The 20,053-nt window shown below is 33.3% G+C and overlaps 1 protein-coding gene across 4 annotated transcripts in view; it reads right to left on the bottom strand.

The window, feature by feature from the left end:
• The window catches only part of LOC126755964 (uncharacterized), a 515,745-nt gene extending 500,797 nt beyond the window's left edge, over positions 1 to 14,948 (bottom strand). For 3 of the 4 annotated variants that reach the window (XM_050468724.1, XM_050468708.1, XM_050468734.1), the window contains exon 1: positions 11,661 to 13,699. The gene's annotated coding sequence lies outside the window, so the exon portion shown is untranslated. Of the gene's footprint in view, positions 1 to 11,660; positions 13,700 to 14,828 lie in introns of those variants that run through there. The other variant, XM_050468716.1, reaches the window with a different exon arrangement.
• Between the last annotated feature and the right edge of the window lie 5,105 nt (positions 14,949 to 20,053).

Raw genomic sequence — 20,053 nt, 5'->3', positions numbered from 1 at the left:
AACTACTTGGCACATTTTACGTCGAGATCCTAAATTTGAAGCGTACAAAATACAACTTGAGCAAGAACATGAAGCCGCTCGACATCTCCAAGCGGCATCGCTGCACTCTATGGGCTCTTGAAAAGTTCTAAGAAGATCCGACGTTTTCAAGCTAAATTGTGCAATGGTTATATTAACAGGTAAAAGTGTCTCATTTGGGACGAAAGTCACCCTAAAGAAATTCCAGAACTACCATTTCATGCAGAAGAACGACGGTTTGGTGTGTTTTATAGGCGAATGCAATCATCGGTTCATATTTCATCAAAAATGATGCCTGTGAGAACGACAGCGTTAATGGGACCGTTATCGCGCAGTGATAACCGACTATTTGATGCCTGAAATTGAAGCTCCTGATCTCGGCGACTTTTAGTTTCAACAAGACGGCGTCACTTCCAACAAATCGCATCAATCAATGGATTTGCTGAGAGAACACTGAGCAGATAATTTCACGGTTGTGTGATATCACACCGTTAAGAGTTTTTCCTGTGGGGATATGTTCGATTCAGGCCTTGGCGCAAACCATCACGCGTGTCATTCGCGAGCTCCCAGTCGAAATGCTTGAACGAGTCATTGAAAATTGAACTCGACGAAAAGACCATCAGAGACGTAGCCGCGCCTAACATTTGAAGGGAATAATCTTCAAAAAATAAATACCAAAGAATGTTCTTTAGAATGAAAATAAACATTTCCCTTTAAATTTAAAATTTCTGTGTTTTTTATTTCAAAAAATAGAGAACCTCGAAATAACCTTTTATAATTACTTTTAAGATATATTGTGGCAATATCAATTTAATATTTTAATGATTTCGAATAACTTCGGACATAAATAGTCAAATCTTGCTAGAAGACATCATAAATTTAGAGGTTTCTTCACTCTAGGCAAAAACGGAAAGCAAACTCTACAGAAAGTAGCACAACTTAAGCTTTTTGTAGCTTATTTTAGAGACTCTTTATAGCCTCATATGTTCTTTTCCACTTGGGAGCAATTTTTAGCATAAACTAAATAACAAAACAGAGAGCTGTCAGAAGCTGACGCGTCTCTTTAAAGCCTACCAAATTTATGTATTAATTAAACAATTTTTTAAAACACTTTTGTTCCACTTTCATTCTAAAACATATTGCATGTTATGACACGCCAACAGCAAAAGTCACAAAAATAAAAACAACTACACATGTAGAGGGTTGCCAACATAGAAAACAGCTGCAACATGAGCTGCGCTGGTTTAAATGAAAAAAAGTCACTTATGAAAAAAATTACAAAAGGTAAACATGCTGGTTTCAAACGACACATATACACATACAAGTATAGCGCTGTTTGTGAACGTATGAGTGTGTGTACAATAAAGTCACTGTCAATTACGAGTATATTGTGTTCGCATTTATTTTTCATATACTCGAACATTTTATTGGCATTTTATTTGGATTTTAATGCTCATGTTTTGTTAACAAACACTTTGCGGTATTTTGGAAAATGACAATATTTTGCCAATTATGCGCATAACCGCAATGGCTCGATGTTCAAATAGCTAATACAGTTATGCAAACAATTTCAAGTCTTTATTTGCATATGAATAAAAGTCCACACACAAACACGCCCACAATTATATTTCTGTATATGTATATGCATATACTATATATATGTAGTTAGTTATATGTACCATATGCATATGTATTTGCTTGCTAACATGCTGACTTTATGCCAGTGATTTATTGCAGTAGCTACTCATACTTGTATATACATATGTATGGACAAACATACATATATATTATATAATCTCTCTCTTTGCATTTGAAATTGATAATTTTGAAATTATAATAATGCTTTGATATTAATTGGTTTTAATTTTAATTATTATTATAATTTTTGCATATTTTTTGTGGACTAAATTTGTTAAAAGCCGATTGGCTAGAGAAAATTATATGGTACAAGCTCTCTATATAAAGATCTATAAAAAGTGAAATTCGGTATTTTGCTTAGACAACGAAAGCAGAGCGATACCAATTGAATTTGCTGTTGTTTTTATGCAAATTTTATTATTTACTTGTTCATATTTAAGTCCTCAAGGTATTTGTTTGAAACAGATTTTTATTAACACAAGTTGTTGCACACGAAATTACGTAACTGTGACAAATTTTATGAATTATGAATAAAAAATAAATTTCACTATCAATTTTTCCTTCGCCAGTGAAACCGAAAAGGAAGTCAACAAACATAAATAGTTTATTTGGTTTAATATACTCGTTTGTAAATATTAAGAAATAAAAAACTTATCAAAAAATATTTACTGACCACAAAGAAACCACAACAAACTAATATTCAATAACGAATAACCTAAGCCAACAATTCTAAAAAATATATTTATACAAAATATAAAAATAATATCCTTAAGCCCCTTTTTGTAATGCGTTAGCTTTCAGCGTTTCACATTTTTTCCTCGCACGTGACCAATTAATTCCCATATTGTTTTCAAATACTTATGTAAACCTTTTTTCTTAGATCTGCATATATTTAAAAACTCCTAAATGTAGGCAAAGCTTTCATACAAAACTATGAAAATTGCAACTAAAATGATAAATATCTAAAATGAGATATTTTTGCAAGTAGTTGGAAGCGAGTTATGATTTTTTCTTTTTAATGATACGAAAAAATTAGAAAACTGTAAGGCGAAGAACATTCCGGTTACAATTAAGAGCACTTAATTGGCGAGAGAGAGCCTATTTTCCAGAGTACCAAGCGAAAAGAAGTATTCGAGTTTTTTATTCACCTTAAAAAATTTAACTGCAATTCTACTCACAGTACGTTATTTTTTAGTTTTCGAAATTCACTTCGTTTATGTTGGCGAATAGTTGTGCCCCTTTAATGAAGATAATCATCTTTTGCATCATTAAAATTGTGGAAAGTGTTGAATCATTGATAATTCCCAAAACTCCTTAAAAGCAAAACCTTTCTCAACGAAATCACGATAATATTCGTATGTACGTCATATATTAAGTGGCATTTTTTTGAAACCCTTAACCCCTTTATGAAGCTTTGTGATTCTTATCTTAAAAAAATAAGTGAATATTTAGTACAAAACGTGTGTTAAAATAGTCGAATAGTCTTGTTCAAAAATTTCAGCTTGTACTCAGAAAAAAATTAATGTTTTTGCAAGAACAAAGAAATGGCTTCGCCACAGTAAAATGATACATTGAAAATTACGATATTAATTTAAAATTAAAATTTTATTTTTTTAGCTGTAAAAGAGCTTCAAGAGATTCTTTGCTTTAGTTTTTTGGCTTTAACACAGTGTTATTTTTATAAGAAAAAGTTATTCATGATTTAGATAAATATTTCAAATATTCCAAAGAAACCTAAATATAGGCAACGTTTTTAAGATATATTAAACGTTTTTATTCTAGTACAAAAAACCGTAGCCTATAATTAGGCGCTTTGCTAAACAAATTTCAATTATCTCCAATAAAAAAATAAAGACATTTTTTCAAGATTGCCAAATAGAAGAGTACTTTAATATTAGGGAGGTATTCTAGTCTAGAAAAAAAATCGTTTATACTTATTTTCAAAGTTGAACTATTCGAAGAATAAGAAGCTTGATTTTTTTTCTAAATGTAACAGTTCTCAAGTTCCTCAGCGGATTTACGTGAATATAGCATGAATATCTGTTCTCTATCACATGCAGCAACAAAAAAATTCAAATTTGCAGTATTTAAAAAAAAATCGATAACACTTTATGAAAAAATCAACATTTATTTTGAGTAGCCATCATTTTATAAAAAATTACGCGATGAAATAAAAATTTAGTTTACCAGCGCCTACTTTTATGCAACAAAAATCAAAAAAAATCTACCAAAACACTAAAATGAATGTCTACAAATTCGAAATTTTGAAGCATTGCTCTAATTATAACCATAGATTGATTACTCTACATTTGCAATAGCTTACCATTTTCGTTCTTCTAAACAAGTTCAAGTCAGCGGATTGTCACGTGAACATTTTATACTCTCGCATGATGTGATAATATTCATTATACGTCAATATACATATTTTTCAAATACCGTATTTTTGTAAAGTTTTATTCCGCTATCATCACAATGTAATATATTATACAGAGAAAAGATGGCAAAATATTATATTGGAAAAAAATTTCACCTATACAACATTTCAGGGTGTTAAGAAAATAAAAATATCAATTTCATTGAAATTTATTTTGAGATATGGTTTTTGGTCCATCAGCCCATTTTCAATTTTTCAAAAAAGCCTGGGTAACTTCCTTCGATGCAATTTCTTCCGTAAAATTTAGTGTTCTGACGTTTTTTGTTAGTCGGTTAACGCACTTTTAGTGATTTTCAACATAACCTTTGTATGGGAGGTGGGCGTGGTTAATATCCGATTTCTTCCATTTTTGAGCTGTAATGGAAATGCCTGAAGAAAACGACTCTAAATAGTAGTTTCCGAATGTACAAAAACTAGGGGGCGGGGCCAAATTCCAAAAAAATTACGTGTAAATATGAATGCGATTGCCAAATTTCTCTTTTTTTATGGCTTATTATAACTTTATAGATTGATTTTTACGTGGCAGTACGATTTTGCCCATCTTCGAATAAGCTTCTTATGGAGCCATTTACCGTTCATCATGATATCTCAATTTTTACTCAAGTTACAGCTTGCACGGACAGACGGACAGACGGACGGACAGACGGACGGACAGACAGACATCCGGATTTCGACTCTACTCGTCGCCTTGATCACTTTGGTATATATAACCCTATATCTGACTCGTTTAGTTTTAGAACTTACAAACAACCGTTATGTGAACAAAAATAATACTCTCGTTAGCAACAAAGTATAAAAATATGAACTGATTTCATCATAAAAAACTCTAAAATGTCATGCAAAAGGCGTGAATGAAAGTCAACAAACAGGCAATGCATCATAATAAACACAAATTTGTTGCGCTTCTCATGCCACAAACAGTTGCGCTGTTGTCAATTCCCATAACACTTGAGGCAGAATTTAGCGGAGAATATTTATTTTGAAATTATTTTTTTATATATATTTGTAACTGCTAAATTTGCTGAGATTTAAATTTCGCTTTTTCATGCATTTTTAAATGAAAACAAAAAATGGAAAAAATTGTGTAAAATACACGCCAATAAGCGTGTTGTATGTCAGTCAGCTTGTGTGACCATTCACTTTTGGTAAAAGTCACACTAACCACAGCATTAAACTGTTGTGGTCGACGCGACCAGCAGGAGTTCTGGTTACACGCAACACATCTGTACTGAATTGTATATCTATGTACTATGTAAGTATGTATGTTTGTTTGCATTTGAATGTGTTTAACGTGTTAATATTTACACTTACACATTCTCACATTTTTTTTATAATGATGACATGGATACGCTTTTTTATGGAGAGAATTTGTTCAACATAATCAAAACAAGTTAAAAATATCAAAAAGAAAAACTTTTAAATCTAAGAAAACTTAAAAAAAAATATCTAAAAAATCTAAAGAAATTTCAAAAAAATTATACAAAGTCAAAAATAACATTAAAAAAATTCTAAAAAAATATATAAACAAATTTCAAAAAAAAGTCTAAAAAATCTAAATTTATTTTCACACGAAAAATAATATAAACGGATACATATTTTTATGCAGAAAATCTTTCCAGAAAAAAACTAAAAACAAATATTTCCACAAAAATCGAAAAAAACATTGAAAAAATCTACAAAAAAAAAATTTTAAAAATCTTAAAAAAATAAAAAAAATAAAAAAAATCTTTAAAAAATAAAAAAAATCTTAAAAAAATAAAAAAATCTTAAAAAATAAAAAAATTAAAAATCTTAAAAAAAATATTAAACAATTCTTAAAAAAAAGTTCAAAAAAACTTTCTTTTTGATTTGTGTATGTGTGTGCGTATGTCTGCATGTATACTTGATCGCCTCAATTTTAGTTAAATTTAATTAGAGCACGCCATGTATCATGTACGAAGCGCGCTGAACATTTATCACTATTCCCATTATGCTTATTATTTTGAGTTATTTGTCCACCGTTAGCTTTTATTAATGTTTTATTTCGCATAATTTGTGGCAATAGCCGGTAAAATGCCTGACGGACAATATTTTATGCGATGCATTTATGAAAATTATCAACACAATAACAACTTCACACAAACAAATATATATAAATATAAGTGATGATATGCCTGCAATTGTAATTATTTTTATTTTATTTTCTTTAATTTTTTTATTTCACTTTTCTCTTTTTTTAAAACCGCCAGCGCACTCGCTTGTTTGTATTGTCTACTTTATGCTTCTTCCGCTTTTTGTGACGCTTGACCACAGATCGCAGCGTTGACAGAACAATGCAAAGCCGCAAACACACATTCGCACATACATACTGACGCAATGAAACGGCAGGAACAATTAAATTAAGTGCCATCATTTAAATGTTTTATTATGTGTGATGGTGACACCCACACGCCAACACATGCACACGCACGAGCAATAATACACACATACACACACACCTACACATGCAAGCGCACGCTGCCACACTCTATTTGCGGGTTAATATGATTAAGTGCGGCGCATGACGCGGACGAAAAAAGCGCGCACACGACCAACGGATGACAGCTTCAGCGCGCAATTGTCCGATACCCATACACACACACGCACATGTGTAGATGCATACTTACATGCATGCATGTGGATGTGTGCGCTTTTTGTTTTCGCTTGTTTTTGCATTTTCATTTGTTACATGAAAAATTAGCAGGACATTGTGCGCGCGCGCTCGCTGGGGACTGCTGCCCGTTGTCATTATGGCGCGGCAAATTGGATGGCGAAAACGTTGTAAAAGTAACGGCAGCAGAGGCAGCGCTGGCAGCAGCAAGTCGTGCGACATTAAAAAGCGTCAATTAAAGGTGCGGGCGGCATGAAGACAACGACGCGTCGGCTGTTAATCACGTAAGGCCGGTTAATTAAAAAGAAGTCAATTTTGTTTGTTTACAGATTGCCGTTTAATAAGTGCGGTGCTGGGGTCGAGTTCGGCTGGCGGGCTTAAAAATGTATGTGTATGTATATGGGTTTAAGTAGAAAAACTCAAAACTGAAGCACTTTTATGAAGGTGGATTGATATTGGTAATGCGCGTATTTAATTATCGGTTATCGATTTTTGCAGAAATAATTCAAGTTCAAGTTCTGAGTATTTTTAAAGCAATAACATGTTCGAAGATTAAAGCTCACTTAAGCTTGGTTAGAATGAGTTGCGTTTAATAAAAAATTAAACTGCATAACATTTCCAATAAATAGGTTATGTTAGTCTGGTAAGCTAATAAGTACACGGACTAGTTTTGGTTATTTGTGATACCAGTTGGATTTCAGTTACGAAGTGCATGCGGAGTAGCTATTCTTTAGGATACCTGCGTTTGAGGATAGCCTTACCAATAGTTAGCTTACATAAAAAGATTTGGTGTTAGTCAAAAGTTTCACGAAAGCATAGTCTAAAAGAAAAATCGTTTAAAGATATCAACTTCGGTTTAAATACATTAAGGGGATATTCTACTCTAGAATTTTGAAAAATTCGATTTTTTTTTTCATATATTTAAAGTTTAGACCCTTAAGAAAATATCCTCAAAAGGATTTTTAAAAATTAAAATTATTTTCAGTAGCCCGGTTCGGCCGTATCGAATTTTTTAAACGCGTTTTTCTCGAAACTACTTTTTTCCACACGGTACCGGCATTATCTCAAGTTCTATACAACCAATTTACTTGAAACTTTGTGTGAACCTTCTTTATATAATCCTTTATCGTTCCTATAAGCATCGTGTCAAAATTTTTGTTTTTAATATTTTAAAAAAATTCAGGAATTTCAAAAAAAAGCGTAAAAAATTATTTTTATTTTCAGGCAGTCGCCATTTTTAAAAAAATTTTTTTTCGTGTTCCCTGAGGTAGGGACTATAACAGCATCCTTACTGATTAAGAATTTCTTTTGATTATTTTTTCAGACCACCAGAAGAGTCAATGTCACCAGAATGCGCAATTTTTTTTTTACACCTGTCTCTACCCCTCTAATTATTTTAATTTTTAATATTTTTTTGTAAAATTTTTTTTCTGTATTCTTAAGATATCAATAAAAACACCATAAAAAAATGGATGGTAAAAATATTAATTGCCTTTTTTTTACGACACTTTAAAAATTTCCTGAAATTCATGCTTCTAGAGTAGAATACCCCCTTAAGAAACTTTTGTAAAACAATGTTGTCAAAAGCTTAATTTTTGCATAGTAAAAATCTCACAACCATTTTAACCTCAAATAAGGTCTTTTTTTAATTATTAGCCTAGCAATTTCTGAGCATTAAACGTCAAAATATAGTAAAAGTCAACTCTTTTTCTCTCTTTCCATGCTTTAGCTTCTCCAAAAATAATTTAAAAGACACTTTTCTAACTTACTGGACACTTAAGAGGTTAGTCAAGTTAGTACTATATTTAAAAAACAACAGATTTGGCTGAATGTGCAGATAGAGAGTCCCTCAATTTCTCATTTAATTTTTATGACAATTATTTTCTTCTTGCCGTGCATTAAGTTATCGTTTTTTTTTACAAACAATTCAGAGAAGAGTTTTGAAATTAATAACGATTTACAGACAGACTTGCACTCGTTAAGCTAGCAATAAAATTATTAAAAATATTTGTTTTTATTTTTGAAAAAGAATCTAAGGAAATTACTTTCATAGATCCGCATCATCGTTCAAACCTCTTTATATAAAATCGCATTCAAAAAATCTAAATCTAAAAGTTTCAAAATAGTCTTCGAAAAATTAATACACCAAATAGTCAAAACAATCCATGTCGACTTGCCAAAATATAAATAAATGTTAGACTATTTTCTAATAAACTAGGCTTCAAATGAAAGTAAAAATATAATTAAAAACAACCAAAAAAACAATTATTAGTCTTGGCTGGTGAGCTTATGATTGCGCGTCAAATGAAAGTATAATTTTAGTTTTGGTTCACTTTTTTCAAAGTAAAACCGGAATTTACTACAAATTTAATAAATTTGCATTTGTTAAGTGGATTTCTGTTTGTTCTGTTCTTAGTGAAAAATGCGGAAAACTGAAAAAATTCGGTACTTAATTGTAGAAGATAGGAAAAGGCGTGAAAAGTATGAAAAAATATCTGAAAAATATTCCATTTCGATCGAAGGGGCAAGATAGCTTAATCAAAAACTGAACTGGCGAACTCAATCACCGGATTTTAATCGAATGGAGCAATTTTGGTAAATTTTGGACTTCAAAAGGAAACGTTAATTGGGTAATACATATTCTAATGAAAATATTAGAAAATTTGGCGCGAAGCAAAATTACTAAATATACTTTCAAACCAAACGTTTTTTTTTTTTTTTTCAAAGTTTAAATTTTCATTTGACCGCCTTTGTTTAGGAATCCTTATTTTGAAGGGAAACAAATTTTACTGAAAGGAGCATTAGTTAATAATTTGTTACTTAAATAGCTATGTAAATGTAATATTATTGTATGAATTACTAATTATTTATTTTAATAAACCATTTAACCGCTTTATCATTATACATTTGAACAGCTGATACAATAAGGCTTGTTTGTAAAAAATTGTCTTACATTTGTTTGGAATATTTTTTATTTGGTGTCCTATCGAAGATGGCAGATCGAAAACAGCATTTTCAGCATATTCTACTGTTTTACTATCAATGGGTTTCTCATGTTCTTACCGAACGAAATTTGCTTTGTCGCATTAATGACTCTGATTTCCGTATCAAATGTCAAAGAAGTTATTAATTCTTGACACACCCACCAAATTTGCCATATTATCATTAATTGTTGCGGTCTCTGTAAAATTTTTTGGATGGAAGAACTTTTTTCTCAAATCAGGACCTCTAAAACCACTTGGTTCAGTTTTTTGCCTGCAAAGATCAATCTCTTGCCCGAAGGATGGCCAAAAGTATTGAATCAAAATGTGGAAAATATAATTTTATTAAATATTTTACATAACAAAAAAATCGTGTTTAAAGTGCACTAAAGAAAAAAAACCTATTTAAAATTGAAGTAAATTATAAATATTTTGCCTAGTCAAAAACCCAAGAATCATACTATGTAAAGTTCGGTGTATATTTATATTTAGAAAGCCTCCGATTTTCATAACCATTCCCTTTTTTAGACTTCTACTTTTACAAATAAATAAAAAATGTTGCCTTCGTTTAGGCTTTCAGCTCACAAAGTATTACGGGACTCTGTAATACAGCAGATTGCGATTGTGCAACAAAATTTTTGTACACTTAACTTGCTTGGACACAGAAAATTAAAGCAACCAAAAGAAATATTGAAATAAATTTCCTGAATTTTATTTCTACATAAAAAGCTTTATACGATTTTTCGTTGATAACTTCCATATTAGTGATAATCTCGTTTCGTTCCGTGTTAAATATTCTATTACTTTATTTTAATTTTTTATACTATACACTTCTTTTACATGGTATTTTTTATTCAATTCGGCATTTTAAAAATTGCCAATTTTGCCGAAAGTATATACATTTTTTTTTATTATTATATTTTAAATTGTTCATAAAATTAATTTTACTTTTTCAAAAAATGGCAACGCTTTTTAATTAAATTACAAAAATTTTGTTTCTGCAAAATTACATAGTGAATAAATTAAAAAAACAAATGTTTAAATTGGTAGTATACAAACATATTATACAAAATTCAACAAAACAAAATTATTTTTATTTTTTTTTTTGTTTTTCTTGAATTGCGTATAATACTTTTGTATACTACCAATTTAATAAAAAATTTAGTTTCTGCAAAACTAGATAGCGATATTTTTATTATTTTTTACTCGCTATCTTGTTTTGTAGAAAAAAAAAGTGTACTTTTTTTATTAAATTGGTAGTAAAAAAAACTATTATACAAAATTCAACAAAAAATAAAAAATATTTTTACAATTTCACAGGTTAAAGAACACTGTAGAAATAAATTTTTTCACATGGCTTAATTTAAGAGCATTAAAAATAACTCGATCTTAATTTTTTTTTAACTGGTAATATAAAAAAAATTCAACAAAAAACAATATTTTATTATTTATTTAATAAAAAAAAGTAAGTACGAGTTTTTGAATGCTAAAAATATCCTCAATTATATTTACGAAAATGTAAGAATTCACAAATATCTCCTATAAAAGTAGTGAACTATTTTCAGTCTGGATGACTCAACCACAAAAGTTCGATAACCTAAGCTCAAGTCTGAAACACAAACTCCAAACATAGTTTATCATTAAATCGCTTATTCTTCTTTTTCGTCCTTTTGCATTAATCGAAGCTTGCACTCCAAACACTAAGCACATAAACAGCGAAGACATAAGCACCAAATAACTGTGCCTCCTTTCGTATCCAATGCAATCAATCTATTAATTAAAGTGTTTTACGAACTCTCAGCTGTAATAAAGCACGACGGTAAATAGCACAACAGCAGAAAAGGAAAAAGCAACAACAACAGAAACGGCTGCAGCTTCCGCAATCAACAAAAAGTGAATGTAAAAGTTTATCAAAAGAAAGAAAAACTAATACAAAAACAACAACAACAACGGCACTCACCAGTTCAGCAGCTTTTGTGTCGGTTGCAAGTATGTAGTGCTCATGAAATTTTCCTCGGAGACGCAGGTTAATATTTAAGTTGCAAAGTTCACCTGTTGTTTAGCGTTTACACTGTGTTCTCACTTTTACACTAAATTCTTTTTTTCTTTGTTTTTTGTTTTGTTTATTTTATTCTTGTTTTGCTGTGTTCGCACTTGTTTCAGAACTTCTGCAGCAATTTCTTTTGTCACTTCATTTGGGGATATGGCTGGCTATGTTTTGTCAGTGGCAGCAAATGAAAGTTGCAGTCGCTGGTGGCAAGCACTTGTTGGGATGATACTTTTTAATTTTAAGTAAAATTTTTTTGTTGTTTTTTCACTTCAAATTTTATTTTTGTTATTGTTGTTTTACTTTTAAATTTTATTTTTTGTTTTTACTGCAAAATTTTAATTTTGTTTTTGTTGTTTTTACTGCTAAATTTTATTTATTTATTTTTATTTTGTTGAAATTGCTTTCACGAGTGTAAAACACTGCTTGTGGAAAGACGCTTGCCGCAGCGTCGACTTGCTGTGAATTATTTGTATTGCAGTGTTGCCTACATTTAGGCGCTTTGGTGCTATTTCGCATAAATTACAGCACGTCAGCGTACGCCAACTGTAAATAATTTAATTTACACGCTATGCACACAAATTACAACAACAAAACAAACAAAAACGCACATGCAAGCTAGCCTCTTGACTAAGTGTTAGTGCGTACTAACGCTGACTGCGCGCCATTCAGTATGCTAAGCTTGCCGCCTGAAGCCGCGCGAGTATCCTTAAAAAGCGCTTGAATGAGTTTGCGAAAATGAAAAACGAATTGAATTATGGCGTAAACTGTAAAAATATGCGTGCCAAGTCAGCGCAGCGCCAGCGTCAGTACCAACAAGGCAAGTAGCAAAAGGAGAAACAGCGAATATTTTGCACACAAAATAGCAGAGAAATAGAAACTCTACTTATTCTTCTTTTACTTGTTTTTGTTGTAGTTTTTGACTTATTCTTCTTTTTTGTTATTGTTATTTTTTTGGCTTTTGGCGTTTTTATTTTTTTGTTTTCCTGTGTTGTTGTGGCTGTGTTAAATCAGCAACACAAATTTCGTTGGCTCATGAAAAATTCACTGCACTACGCACACACACACACACGCGCGCGCGTTTAGCAACAATTTCGCTTGGCGCACCAGCAGCTACTTGTATTTACTGTATATATGTATATGTATAACGATGTCTATCTTTGGCTATGTGTGTTAGTAGGTCTGCGTTTGTGCGCTAAATCAGAAATATCTGTTTGGTGGAACTGGAGCACTCATCCGCCCTGTAACACACGCGGTACAAACATTAACACTCTGCTGTGGCTATGTGCGTGTGTCCGGATAATGTGTTAGAGCGTTAATTTGATTGTACAATTGTTGCTATTACGTATGCATGTAAGTATGTAAGCAGTTGTGGGCTAATAAAACGCGGCGCAACACGAAATCTCAACGAAAATACGCTTTTCTATTATGCACTTGTGCTCACTTTGCTTTATTTGTATGCGAGTGTGTTCGACAGCACTTGGTAATGTGTGAAATTTTACTCTCCACTGCAGTTGCTAATAAGTGGGGAGGTCGAAACTGTGTTATTTACGGAAATAGAACGCGACACTTTTAATTGCAACGCTTGCACGACAATATTTAACACTTTCGTTTTAAAGTTTTCCTCACACTTAACAATTAATAGTTTTAATTACTGGTAATTTATTGTAATTACTTGTAATCAATTGTAATTGATTGTAATTTTTTTTAAATAATAGTAATTAAATTAATCATTTCTGCCAAACTCACACACATCAACAAATCCACACTTGACTGCACTCACGCATTAGAATGCACGCAAAACACGCACGCACGCACGCATCGCAGCACATACACATGCATACAGGCGTGTGACCGAGTAAAAATTTAAATGCCGTACTTATTTAAGGAAATTTTGCTCTAAAGCGCAATGGCAACAACGCGTACAAGCGACGTATTCGACACTAACAATCGCAACGTTCCGGCGTGAATGAGCCACGGCTGCTCAGCAACCAACAAATGCCTCGCAACTTCGTGCCCTAACGATGTGCTGAATACGCAAGCCGTGCAAAACGACGTGCGCTCGGCTCTACGTTCGAATATGTTCGACTCGTAGTGCTCGAAGTGGAATTGTTCGCCGCACAGCCAACACACATACATACATGTACATATGTATATGGCACGCATGGAAGGAACGCGCATAACAACAACAACAAGAGATGTAGCATCAAAATACAACACGCAATTCTCGTCGTCGTCGTTGCCGTTGCCGTTACCGTCGCCTTTGCCTTACTCGTCGTTGAGTATGACGATGAGTTTAAGAGCGACAAAACCGACAGGATGAAAACTGAGCACAGCAGCTTAGTTATAAATGCCAACTGCTATCCTGAGGATAACACGCGAAGAAAATGTTGTACGAGCCAACGAACATATTTGTTCTTGTTGTTTACGGTTTTTGCCTTTACAGTTACTCAACACGCATTCGGTGTAAAGGTTCGACCAATTCCGGCCGTTAACGAATAGCTGCAACTAACTGCATTTTCTGTGCCTGTACGTATGTATGTATGTGTGTATGCGAGTGGGAATGTGCACGAGCGCCATGCAGGAGACACAGGCACCGCAAGCGAACCAAAATCGTTACCAACTTCACTTGCACTCTCCAACTCAAACAAACGCACACAAGCACGAGGCGCTACAATGCATGGTATGTACGTATGTATGTATGTCGTGTGTTCTGCTCGTATAATGGCAGTGACCTGACACACTAGCGAGTGCGGTGCTGCTGCTGCTGCTGCTGACGTGAGTGCTATTAACTGAGGGCGCAGCACCGACGAAATGTGTAGGGAAAATCTCAATCTCAATTTGCCAAAGTAGATAATCTCTCGTTATAAGCCACGACAATGGCATGTATGTACATAAGTATGTATGTAAGTATGCTTTGTGACGTGCGTGTGGGGTTGAGGTGGCCGTAAGCCACCTGTTTCGACCCGCAATACATTAAAGTTAACAAAATTCGTAATGCAAGCTGCCAGTCGTTACTGGAATTTAACAAAAATATCCCGTACACCGCCAAGTTTTCCTTATAACAACATAAATGCCTACCATTTACAGTTTCCCTATTAATCTCTGCGCGTTATTTGTTGCACTACCGCGCTTTACCGCTACGTATGTACGCAAGCTTTTAAGGTGCACTCACTAACGTCTGGCAACCATTCGCTTTCAATCGACCGTCTACACTGATTTGTAGTTTCGATTTCGCACTGCGAAAAGCGCTCGTTGATGCAACAGTTTGAAAACGCCAACAAAGTCAGTGAGGCGGGGACACAGATGTTGAACTGTGTCAGGCAGCCGAAACTAAAACGAGAGTAATGCGAAAAAAGCGCGTCGCTCCGAAAACTCAACACAGCGCTCCGCACCGGCACACAGCGGAGAGCGCTTGAGAGCGTGCTCCGCATTGTCGAATGCTCACGCTAGTACCCTTCAAAAGGACAAAGCAAACAGTGCTGCATACTTACAGGCGCGCATCTTGACTTCTTTTGTGTGGTGAGTTTTAGTAGCTCCATTAGTGGAGTTAACAGTTGTTGGGATTGAAGAAAACATATTTGCAAAGGTTGTTGAACAGTCATCCAGTTGGTGAGGTGCACTGCGTTGCTACATATCGTTATGGTTTGCATATTCTTGATTTAGTTACGCTAGTAAAGTTTTTGCAGCGTGGTGGTTGTAAGAGAAAGGTCATGAAATCTTCATTTTTATAATAGATGATTTACTAGTGGAGAAGATACTATTCTTAATTACATTGATGACCTTGTTTAGGCAACAAGAAAGCCAACACAAATAAAGTAAGCTGTAAACAACATTTAAGTAATTCAAGTACTGCGAGATAAGTATTGTTAGAATACAGCATTAACAATATTATGCTCTGCGTGCACATAATTCATAATTCAGTTGACTTCCAACCACACATATCATTCTTGTGTGCTCGTCCTCTTGTTTATTCAAATTCACCCTAAATGTAGGCAACACTTTATTCTTTTTTTAATTAATTAAAACTAGAATGCAATTCTTTTACTATTTTGTAGCTCCTGCGTGCCACTATCGTGGGGTAGTGGTTAGAGGTACGCATTACTGTCATATACGCAGCACTGTGTTCTAACCACCTTCAAATATTATTAGCTCAGAACCCGCCAGTTAATGACAAAGCGCTACGCCTTTTTTTACAATAATACTTATAAAAGACCTCAGCCGTTCAGAGGCGGCTAACTAGTTATATGTATTTCCAGTTAAGAGACGATTTCAAGGCATCCACAACAAATGGGATAGCTGGCTCGGGCAAGTATCTGGTTGTAGTACATGTTCTAAGAGCAGCAAATCCTTTGGAGTCATCGAATACTACATCTTTCAATACCAATAATCGTCTGCAAAACGGCAAATTAACTAATCTCTTTGAGTGGTCTCTTTCTCCAAAAAAATATTGCCGTAATCAGCCTAAATCAGCAGGTAATGTTTTATTTTGTTAGCTGATTTGATAGTTGATTTCGACAACAGGATATCGTTTCTACCCAACATGTGCAACTTTTATCGATACCTTAACTAATCCTATTTAAATTTGTATATATTTAGAAACCAAAACCCAAAAATTTGGCAAAAAATAATTAAAAACTTCTAAAAGTATTTCCTCTTTACACACTTTATAGCTTTCATTACGAGCTCAAATTCCTTACAAGAAATAAATTGCTCGCTGATATTTCAGCAACTATTGAACTGACCTCTGTTTGCCCTGCATTTGCATTCTGTTTGAGTTTACCGCATTTAGCACTCATGAAAATGTTAGCGATTCACAAAAAACTCAATTGAAATATTTAACATGAGTGAAGAGACAAATAATGTTAAGAAAATGAACTGAAATTTCAACGTTTTTCTCTCAGTTAGCTGCAATCAGCCAACAGTTACGCTGGAGAATATTAATGTAATCAACATTTGCTGTTACATTAACAGTATTATTTACTTAGCAGACACAGAACAGCACTTACATTTTTGACGATATTAAGTAAATCGTAAAAATTATTTCCCCCTTTAGATAAATTAAAAGCTTCAATATAAAGGAAGTTTTCTCTTAAGCTACCATTTGAACTCTTTTAAGTGTTAAAATTCACAGGGTAAATTGATAAACTATATAAGTACTATATAACTAACTATATATGTATATCGAAAGCATATAAAATAATGTTAAGTTAAAAGTGGCGATTTCAGATGCAAACTCGTAAAATTTATTATTGTGATACAGATAAATGAGCGCCAGTGACCATTCTTGAAAAAACAATATTTTGTTTAGAAAAAACAATATTTTAACAGAGAAGTTTTAATAGAGAGAGTTTAGAATGTTCATCTTACTACATGTACATTTTGAGAAGCAACAACAACACAATGGCCGGCATGTACGTCCAATAATTGACCACCTATATTGTAGCTTGTTATTACAAATGATATAATAGAGCTATAATATAGCTATTTTATGCTTTTATTTGTAAAATAGCATCAAGTTTGACTGTGAATAATTGGACTTATTTACTGTAACAGAGAAGTTTGATAATAGAGAGACGCAAATGTTTACAGTCACACTATGGATGGACACTGTTAAATGTATTTTAGCTCTTCATATCTATTATTTACTTTAACATTAACAAATAGCTGTTAGCAGGCGTTGAAAGGAAAAAAACTTCTTTTAATCTTAGGGTATAGCAAATCTATCTGCGTTCTCCCCTTAAGTTAACGATTGCGAGAATTTTCACCATTGAAAAGCTTTCTGTAGACAAATTGCATTAACCAAAAATCGTAAATGTATTTGAAATTTCATGGTAAAATACTCCCAGACGTCCGTTAATGATTGCTAAGAGTTGAAATATTATGTGGTCACAACATTAGTGAATGTAATGAATCGTTTGGTAAACACTTTTATTCACAACCAACTATCAAAAAAATTTTTGCTCCCAATAAGAACTTCAAGGCAGTAAAAACTTGTATAGTCCACCATGTTTGAGATAAGATCTAAGCGCACCCAAAATTAGGTTAAGCGTCCTTTACTTTAAACACGAGGAGATGTACAGTGAGCTCAAAAAATAACGACCACTGAAGAGTACAATTCGATCAGATTTTTCGATCTTCTTAATGTGTGATGTCGTGCCCTGAAAAAGACGAGTCCTCAGTATAAAAAAAAATGTTAAGCAAAGTGCAAAGTATTTAAAAGTATCTTTAAATACAATCCCGGACAGACTTCACAGATCTGGCATTAAATGCAGTAAATCAAACCCATTACTTTGAAAAAACATAGCATTGCGCACAGAAAAACATCAACCGTGACAGAGACCGTGTGATCAAAAAGTGTTAAACTTCCCGAAAAGATGCGTGTTTATGATTCTTTGTTCATGAATTTGAGGTACTTCACAAAAAATCTGAGGCATTAGAATGATAAAATTGTATAAAATGGGTTTACTGATGTCAGCTGAAATGCTTTACTGCAAGAAAACATTGATCTGAAACATGGGAGCAGACTCTGTACGCAATGAAGACAATGAAAACCATATTGTTATTTTGAAATATCTTCCAATTCCGAAATTCTCTCCTCCTTCAACCGCATTCCTGAAAATTTGGATCACTGTGTCGCAGAGGCCACCTGTGGCGGCTTTTTCTTTACTATCAGCAAACGTACGAGGGAGATGTGGATGGGGGGATTCGGTAAAGGGGAGGCGCAGTGAAATTTTTCACGGATGAGTCGAAGCCTGTAGGAAAGGTTGGAAGGCGATTTTTCTTTAATGAGCTCTCCGTCAATCTTAGCTTTAGACTCCTAAACTGACAAATGTTCAAAGTTAACGAGAAAAGCTTAGGGGAGCTTCATGTTGGAAACCTGGCAATGATTCTCAGCAATAATCTAAATTTCAACAATGACTTGAAGAGTCTGTTGAAAATAAAAAACAAAGAGGAAGCACTACAACTCAGAGGAAATGAATATTTATTATGGCTTAAACATTATTTTTCGCGCAGTTATTGCTTTACGCTTTACAACGCCATTTTGGTCATTATGCGAACACATTTTCGCGCTTCGCTCTTAAGCGCTGTTGTTGTTGCCTCGCTGTACTTGTGAACTTTTTCCTCACCAAATGCGAACGCTTTGAGTTCATCCTCCTTTGTCGCTGTGCTGATGTTATTTTTTGTTTATTGCTCTGGATTTGTATTTGTTTATTCCGTGTTTTTTTATTATCTAGCTTTCTTCTTCATTTTTCGTTGTAGTTTTTTTTATCGCTTTTAACTGTTTTCATTACATTTTATATGTGTTGTAGTTGTTGCCCTCCTGCTGTTATTGCTGGTCATTACTGTGGTCACCGCTGTTTTTGCGCTTGTTGTGTTGTTGTCATTGACGCCACCTCGATTTATTTGGTTGAACGCGAGTGGACTTGGAATGCTTGAAATTTTACTGTGTGGGGGAAACTTTTTTTAGCATGTTTATTGTATACCCTACCCTACACATTCGTTTACGGTTGTACCGAAGAATTGCTCCTCTTCTTCTTTTTTACTTACATTATATAACAACTAGTTTAGTCCAATACCGAAATGCTTCTCCATTTGAATTTCTCCCATCAATCCTTTTATCGTAGTATGAACCCAATCTTCCTGTTCACTTGTCAGTGGGTTCTTTCGATCCACCGATCGAAGTCGCAAAATCAGAGAGGTGGCCCAATCTTTCATAAAATATTTCTAACAACAACCCTGATACTTTTTGCATGATTTTATGGCTTGGAAAATACCCTTTGTAGGAGTTTTTAATGCAAATTTTTTTCTCATTGTTGTTGTTCGTTCCGCTATAAACATTCAGCAAATAAACAGTTCGAAACAATCTGAAGAATTTAACCATCTGTTTTAGGTACCGTTATAATCTTTTTAAACCACTGCTCAAGCTTAGGCATGTGAGAAAGTTATAGTTACAAGGGTAGTTATTGGGGCAGGTCAAAAATAATTTTATCTTCTTTGCTTGGTACTTTGAAAAATAGGTTTTTAGACACTTTGAAGAAAGTCTCTTCGATTATGAGCTCTTAATTGTAACGGGAAAGTCCTCCGCCTTACAGTTTTCTATTTTTTTCTTATTATCAAAGCGAAAAATTCTAATCTCGCTTCCAATTACTTGGCAAATATCTCTTCTCATAAACTTCCTAGAAAATTTAATGCTCCACAAAATTGTCTCATGCGAGTTTTTCGTAACCTAATAGTTTAAAAAATATTATCGGTTAAAGCTTGATTATTTTCTAGAATTTTTTTTTAATGAATTTAATAACTGA

The sequence above is a fragment of the Bactrocera neohumeralis genome, chromosome 2, assembly GCF_024586455.1.
Source record: "Bactrocera neohumeralis isolate Rockhampton chromosome 2, APGP_CSIRO_Bneo_wtdbg2-racon-allhic-juicebox.fasta_v2, whole genome shotgun sequence".
Classification (NCBI taxonomy): domain Eukaryota; kingdom Metazoa; phylum Arthropoda; class Insecta; order Diptera; family Tephritidae; genus Bactrocera; species Bactrocera neohumeralis.
Note: the sequence above shows the minus strand (reverse complement) of the source record. Positions and strands in the feature narration are given on the sequence as shown.